This window comes from Lampetra fluviatilis, chromosome 39, assembly GCF_964198595.1.
Source record: "Lampetra fluviatilis chromosome 39, kcLamFluv1.1, whole genome shotgun sequence".
Lineage (NCBI taxonomy): Eukaryota > Metazoa > Chordata > Hyperoartia > Petromyzontiformes > Petromyzontidae > Lampetra > Lampetra fluviatilis.
This window is the reverse complement of record NC_136313.1, coordinates 6,074,454-6,082,588: the sequence shown is the minus strand read 5'-3', so window position 1 is coordinate 6,082,588 and position 8,135 is coordinate 6,074,454. Positions and strand designations below refer to the sequence as shown.

General features: G+C 52.1%; 2 non-coding genes across 2 annotated transcripts; both read left to right on the top strand.

Moving 5' to 3' along the window:
- LOC144946078 (U1 spliceosomal RNA) lies at nucleotides 1–164 on the top strand. Its single transcript, XR_013639771.1, has one exon. It is a non-coding gene; the product is annotated as a U1 spliceosomal RNA (small nuclear RNA).
- A 7,094-nt stretch (nucleotides 165–7,258) lies between these two features.
- LOC144946067 (U1 spliceosomal RNA) lies at nucleotides 7,259–7,422 on the top strand. The gene has a single exon (XR_013639760.1). It is a non-coding gene; the product is annotated as a U1 spliceosomal RNA (small nuclear RNA).
- The last annotated feature ends 713 nt before the right edge of the window (nucleotides 7,423–8,135 follow it).

Genomic DNA, 8,135 nt, shown 5'->3' with positions numbered 1-8,135 from the left:
ATACTTACCTGACAGGGGAGGCACCATGATCACTTAGGTGGTCCTCCCAGGGCGAGGCTCATACATTGCACTGCGGGTGGGTTGACCTCTGCGATTTCCCCAAATGCGGGAAACTCGACTGTGTAATTTGTGATACTGGGGGACTGCGTTCGCGCTATCCCCCGATAATAATAAAAAAAATGATATATATTTTAGTCACATTAAAGGTTCATAACATGCAAAAATTTGCTTGCAGGAGCACGAATGGGGAAGGTCATTATTTTTTGAGAATGCATTTAGCCAGAACAGACCGTTGCCATCCTTAAACTCGTTACTACCTATAATGAGTAAAGAATGTCTCGTAACCCTCCACCACCCGACACGGCCAATCAGTAAAAATGTGTCACGTTGACAAAAGACAAATAGTTCACTGCTTTAGCTCACATTTATAATTTGAGTACGACGTTTCGCTGGTAATTGCGATTTAAAGGTTTTAATTAACTTTTCAGCGGGTACAAGGAAAACCAAAGAGAGTACTGAAAACCACTCCTTCCCGGGCGCCCCGGTTGGGCCCTTCGAGTCTCCGTCACATCCGCGGGCTCCATCCACATACAATGCAACAAAAAAAGCTCACCGCCATAACGTACACCGCCCCGTTCCCCTTATTCACATTCATCACCACCATTCACCCATGCGCTGCTCCATCACATCGCCTTCCCCCGATCGAACACGTACACTCCTCGCCCACACGACTTAGCAGGCCGGCTAAAATGTGCATGGCCATCTTTCACTATCTCTTCCCTATACCCGCCGGTCCCCTTGCTACCCCACCCCGGGTAGGGGCCACTTCCACTTCACACCTGCGGCCTTGTATCCCAGCCTAACCCGGTCTACTTCCATCACCCTTTCTAGCAACCTCCTCGCCCAGTAGCACACCTCTAACGGTGATATAGGGGACCCATCCAACTCTTTTCTGCGAGCTCCCCACAAGGCCTCCTTCGTCGCGCCTATTATGGCCCACGTTCGATCTCTGTCATCTCCCCGCACCTCCCTTAAGACTCCCCACATAATGTCCCGACTTATCACCTGCGATGGGTAAAACCAGGACAACAGCGGATGCTCAGTCTCCACACCTCCTGTGCGAAGGGACACTTCACCATGACGTGCACCGCGTCCTCATCTGTGTTGCAGCCCCTCGGGCATTTGGGCGAACGTGCCATTCGGCGAGAAAACATGAAGCCCCTCGTCTCCAATCTATCCCACACCGCCAACCAGGACAGATCTCTCTGTTCTTTTGTGAGCGCCATTGATGAAGTGTTCTTCCACACTTGACGGTACATAGCCCTCTTCGCGCCCATCACCCCCTCGCAGGCCTCCCCTTCGTTTACTTTGGCCAATACCTCCTTCGAGTTCCACGGTCCCCCTCTCTGACTCAAATTGTACTCTTTTATGTAGTCACCCACCGCCGCATTCAGCCATCCTTGTGGCCAGGCCAAGGGCGTGCCCGCCGGTAATTGGGTCATCCCAAGCCCCCTCAGGTGATACCTTAAATAACAAGCGGCCTTCCCCCGGGGCTCTTCGGAAAAGAATAACCTCAAAGTGTTGCACACAAAAATTGAGGACAGCACACGTGCAATATTTGGGGCACCCTTCCCCCCGTTCTCGACGCGTTTACACATCACCACCCTCTTCACTCTATCCATCCCGCCTCCCCAAATGAATTGAAACAACAGCGATTCCAGGATTCTTGCCTCCCTCCTACCTGGCGGGTACACATATGCGAGGTAGTTGAGTGTTGGTAAAACCACCACCCTCACTACCAGAATCCTCCCTTCCATCGTGAGCCGTCTCCCGGCCCACTTGCCTAACTGTCCTGCTTTATCCTCCCGTCCCAGTTTCGTTCCGCCGACCTCTCTCGGCAAAAGGACACTCCCAAGACCTTGACTTCCTCCGTCTTTATCCCCAACTCAGGCGGCCGGCCCTCAAATAGTCTCGGGTCCCCGAAGGCCATCAATTCGCTCTTCCTCGCGTTCACCTTCAAGCCGGAGGCCAGGCCGAAGCGGTTCGTCTCCTTCATGGCCCCCCACACTGATGCCACATCCCTACAGAGCACGACTACGTCATCCATATATAGCGCCACCTTCCCCTGTTCCTTATTCCCGGGGATGGTCACTCCCTTAATCTCCTCATTGTTTCTCATTGCCTGTGCAAGGGGTTCCATACACATTACAAATAGAACCGCGGACATCGGGCACCCCTGTCTCACCCCTGACTCTACTGGAATTGTCCCCGAGAGCTCCCCATTTATCAGTAGTCTGGTCTTGAGCCCTTGGTAAAGACGCCTCACCCAATCGACCAAGGGTCCCCTCACTCCTATTTTTTCCAACACTGCGAACATATACTCGTGCGAGAGGCGGTCGAAAGCTTTCTCAAGATCCAGGCTAAGAAGCCCTAGGGGGCATCCCCTCTCTCCTTCTACCTCTATTGCCTCCCTTAATAAAATCAGGGAGTCCGAAATCCTTCTTCCTGGCACCGCACACGTCTGGTCGGGTTCGACTACTCCCTCCACCACCTTCCCCAGGCGCGTCGCAGCTATTTTTGCCATAATCTTGTAGTCCGAGTTCAGGAGCGTAACTGGACGCCAGTTTCCCAACTCTCTCCGGTTCCCCTTCTTATACATCAGTGTGATGAGCCCCTCACACATTTCTTCTGGCACCAGTCCGCCCTCCAGCATTTCCCTATACATCTGCAGCATGTCCCCTTTCATTAAATCCCAGAATGTAATATAGAATTCTGCTGGAATTCCATCCAGTCCTGGCGTCCTATTCTTATTCTGCCTCCTCACTGCCTCCTCCACTTCCTCCATCTGGATCCTCCCTCCCAGTACCTCTGGGTTCTTAACCTCATGTCTTAGCTCCCCTAGTAGTGCCTCCCTTATTCCCTTATCCGTTCCCTTCCTCCCATACAACTCCCCATAGTACTCCTCCGCTATCTCTATCATACCCTCTGTCGTTGCCTGCCTGCCTCTGACCGGGCTCACCAATTCCCTAAGTGTGTTGTCTCCTGCCTTGCATTTCTTAAAGAAGAAACTCGTACATTTCTCTCCCTGTTCCGTTGCCCTGACCCTTGCCCTGTATGCCATTTGTTTGACTCTTTTCTCCAATAACGAGGATAACCTTCCCTTCAATCTCCGTATATCCTCACCCACCGGGAATCCCAGCTCAAGTAACCTGTGCTTCTTCTCGATTCTAGCGTTCCACAGCTGCAGTTCCCTGTTTACACTCCTTCTACTATGTGTCTGGAAGAGGGCCTTTATCCGGCCCTTCACCATGCTCCACCACTCCACCCTCGTGGCAAAGCATTCCTGCAGGGTCGTCCAGTCTTCGTACTTCCTTACAAAGTCTTCCACGACCCTTCTGTCTTCCAACAGGCTTACATTCATTTTCCAGGTTCCCTTCCCCATCTTCAGGCCACCTGGAATACCGAGCTTTGCCTTCACCAAATTGTGATCTGACAAGGGGAAGGGTTCCAGGTCTGCTCCATCCATCTTCACATTGGCAGACACAAAGATGAAATCTATTCGTGATTGCGTTCTACCGCCCTTATCCGACCACGTGTATCCCGGTCTCACCGGGTGTACCTTTCTGAAGGTGTCAGTCATTTTAAAATCCTCTATCAGCTCCTTCAACTTCCTAGAGGAAGGGTCGAGCCTCCTCCTCCCAGCCACCGATAATAGGTCTGCCAGGCACAACGGGCAGTTAAAATCACCCCCCATTATGACATGCCGTCTCGTCACGAGTAGGGTCGCTACATTATTCCATAGGTCCACTCTTTCTGTGCACGTCGTGGGGGCGTACACATTTATTAGTCTCAGGTCTGCCTCTCCATAAGACACGTCCACATAATGGAGGCGGCCCGGGATCACCTCTTGGGACCCGACTATCTGTATACCCCTCCTGCCTAGGAGGGTAACCACCCCCGTGCATCGATTTTCATTACTCCCGGACCAAAAGTAGTAGCCATCCCAGCTCTCCAACAGCTCCTCCCGGCCCAGGGTGTATGGTAGGTGGCATTCCTGGAGGAAGACCACCTCCCACTTGGTAGCCTGTAGCAGTTGTATTATTGCTCCTCTTCTCCCCTTCCCCTTCAAGCTCCTCACATTTACGGACGCCACGGATAGTTCCATGTTGGGATGTGTCTCAGTCCGAAGTGGCCTTCTCCGCTCGCCCTCCGTAACCATCTTCATTCGCCAGTTCCCGCAATTTCATTTTGCCCCTTGTTCTCAAGGGTTTCCCCCTGCGCCGGCTCTCCACCCTTTCCTCCATCCCCTCCCTCGAGGCCTCTGTGTTCGGCGAGGAGTCCGAGGATTCCGTGCTGCCTGAAGGGGCACCTCTTTTTGGTGCTCTCCGTATCCTCCTTTTCCTTCCGATTGGTCCCTCCCATGTCTCGCTACCGCCTTCCTCCTGCTGTCGTTCCCCTTTTTCTTCATCCTCCTCCACCGCCTCCGCCCAGTCTTCCACGGTCGTCTCGGAGATGCTGCCCATGCCGTCGCTCCCCTCCCCCGCCAGCCCCTCTTCCTGCTCGCTCGATGTCGATTCTGCTCTTTTTGCATGCCTCTCCCCTTCTCCCCCTCCGTCCGTTGCTGGTGGCTGCTGCTCAGCCACCTCCCCACGTCCTTCCCTCACCAGTTCCTTATCTGGGTCCAGTTTGGTCCCACACCCTTCCTCATCCCTCGCTCCTCCTACCCTATACGCCCTAACCTTGTTGGCGTACGACTCCGGACAATTTTTGTACAGATGTTCTCGGCTACCACAGAGGTTACATTGTGCCGGAACACTGCATTCTTCTACCTCGTGGTCCAGTGCCTTGCATCTATAGCAGACTTTTGTCTTGCACACTGCGGCCAGGTGACCACTGCCCCCACACCTCCTACACAGTTTAGGTTGTCCGGCATACACAACATATCCCCGGTTGCCACCTATGTTCAGGGCACTCGGGATGTGTCTCAAGGTCCCTCCCTCTGTTTTCAGCCGCACCCTCCATTGTCTTGCCCCTGTCCATATCCCCACCGAGTCCCTCACCTTTTTACAGCCCGACAGTACCGAGCAGTGCTGTCTTAGCCAGACCTCCACGTCGTGGTCATGTAGGGCTTCATTGTATAGGAAAATAGTCACCACCTTCGTGTCCAGCTCTGATAACAGTTGTAGCTTCATTGATATCAATGGCTTCTCCTCCGCCTTTTCCTCGAAGCGGGTCATAAATCTTTGTAGCAGGGGGCTTGAGTTGAAGCTTACATCAAACGCCCTCCCTCCCGGCAGGGTTATCAAACAGTACAAGTCTGTCGGCTCTATTTGTAGCAAGCCCATCATTATTGACCGTACAAAGGTTGCTCGGTCGATGGTCACTTCTTCTGCTACCTCGTCCTTCATCATTACTCTCACGCAATTATGTCGTTTGACATGAGGTGGTGTCAGACTCACCCCTGCCCCGCGTCGCCATTTCCCGTCTCGTTCCCGGGGCCTCCCAGCTCCCACCGGGCCAGCGTCCACTGTCACGTTCTCCCTCCGGGCCTCCCCCTGCCTCAGGGTTGCTGGCGTCTCCCTGGCTTCGTTCCCCACCTTCCGCTCGGGGGCACCCGCCTCTCTGCTTCCGGACGCCATACCTTTTTCTCCTCGGCTTCCCTCACCCACTCCATCAGCTCCCACCCTCCCATCCAGTTCCTCCATCCTCCCCTTCTGCCGTGCCTCCGCCGCGTTCCCCTCCATCCGTCTCCGTGCCTCCTCCACGCATCCCCCTGCTGCCAGCGGGTCGGTCTGGTTGCCCCAGTCCCCTCCGGCGGCACAGGTGGTGTCGGTGGCCCTCTGCTTTCGCCACGTCGTCTTCTTGTCGCGTGCAGTCACCGTCTGGCCGACTCTGTCGTCCCTGGCTCCCTCAGCAGTGCAGGTGGCATTCATTTCTCTTGGCGCTCTCCCTGCTTCCTCTTCATCTGCTGCGAGCATAAGCTGGGCGGCTCGGTCATCCCGGTCTCCTTCAGCAACTCGGGTGGCCCTCGTGGTCCTTGACTCTCGCCGTTTCCCCTCTTCATCTGTTGTGATTTCCGTCTCCATTCTCCAGCAGTCCCCGCTTCTTGGCAGCGTGGTCATCCCTGGCCACACGGTCAGGGCCCTCGCAGGCCTCGGGGCTGGTGGCTAGGTCTCACTTGAGATCCGGACAGGCTGGAAGGATCACCTCGATGCTCCTGGTGTCTCCCCTGGCAAGCCAGGGCAGTTTCCCCCTCATCGGGCAATTCGCCAGAATGGTGAGGCTCTGCTGTGTCTCCCGTTCTTATATAGAGCAGCAGCAGAGTGACGTGATCATTAACTCAATTACTCATCAGGTGCAAAGATTCAAGGGGGGAGTGATTGTAATTATATACTAGATTAGTAATCAGGCTATTGTTACGATGCGAGTTGTAGATTAGTAATCATTTGGAATGTGTTTTATTGTGATTATGCTACATTAGTCATTACTTTTTTGAGAATTGTAAATGTTGTGGCTTCAACACACCGGTGGGCTAAAGCAGTGAACTATTTGTCTTTTGTCAACGTGACACATTTTTACTGATTGGCCGTGTCGGGTGGTGGAGGGTTACGACACATTTATAAATAACGCGATCTAAACCCAAAAACGTTGATTATGAAAGAATGTCTGTGTGTCCCTCGTGTGACGTCACTCCACGTCGGCCAGCCCCCCTCTTAATAATCATGACCAGGTGACGTCCTACACATGGATCCCCCTATATTAATAATCATGAGTGGGTGACGTCAGTCCACATCGAACAGCCCCTCTCATTAATAATCATGAACAGGTGACGTCCTCCAAATGGACACCCCGCCATTAATAATTATTGGCGTGTGACGTCACTCCACATGGGGGGGGCGAGGCGTTCTCCTCCCCCTTCCTCAGCGTCATACATTACCCAGAATACATTTTAGGGGCTTTGCTCAAAAACCTGACCGTCAGTTAAGTGTTTAATAATAAAAATAGAATTTGTTAATTTCTTTTACAATTTTGAGCTTTAATCATATAGTTTTCATACATAACATCCATTTATTTATTACACTTTTTTTTTTATTACAGCCACGTAAAAGCTGGGCTTAAAACTTTCGTGACTGCAGGAATTCATATTCTATGGTTCTTAACCGAAAGAACCATAGAACACGTTGAAGCCTTTGAAGGGCCCATAGAGTAAAGGTGAAGGGTTCTGGTTCGTATAGGGATAGTGGGAGCAACCCAACTCATACTTACCTGACAGGGGAGGCACCATGATCACTTAGGTGGTCCTCCCAGGGCGAGGCTCATCCATTGCACTGCGGGTGGGTTGACCCCTGCGATTTCCCCAAATGCGGGAAACTCGACTGTGTAATTTGTGATACTGGGGGACTGCGTTCGCGCTATCCCCCGATAATGATGAAAAACAATATTTTTTAGTCACATTAAAGGTTTATAACATGTACAACATTGCTTGTAGGAGAACTAATGGGGAAGGTCATTACTTTTTTGAGAATGCATTTAGCCAGAACAGACAGTTGCCATCGGTAGACTATTTACTGCTGTAATGAGTCAAGAATGTCTGTGTGTCCCTCGCGTGACGGCACTCCACGTCGGCCAGCCCCCCTAATTAATAATCATGAACAGGTGACGTCCTCCACATGGATCCTCCGTCATTTATAATCATGAGCGGGTGACGTCACTCCACATGTTGCACCCCCTCCCCCCTCATTAATAACCATGAGCAGGTGATGTCACTCCACATCGAACAGCTCCCTTATTAATAATCATGAAGAGGTGACGTCCTCCAAATGGACACCCCTCTCTTCTTGGTTCTTTCGGTAAAGTCACGTAGAAGGGAAGTAATAAAATAATACAAATAAAACATAATAACCCCTCTATTATTAATTAGCGGGTGACGTCACTCTACATGGGGGGGGGGGCGAGGCGCCTCCTCCCCCCTCCTCAGCGTCAACTTACAACCCTCACTACAAAGGCAAAACCCTCACGTCACGCGATCTCCGTAGCGCTATTGAGACATAGAAGTAAAAAGGACGTCATTATGAACATGGTGTTATAACTGTTAAATGAAATAAGTCTGTGTCACCGCGGCCTTACAAATTGCA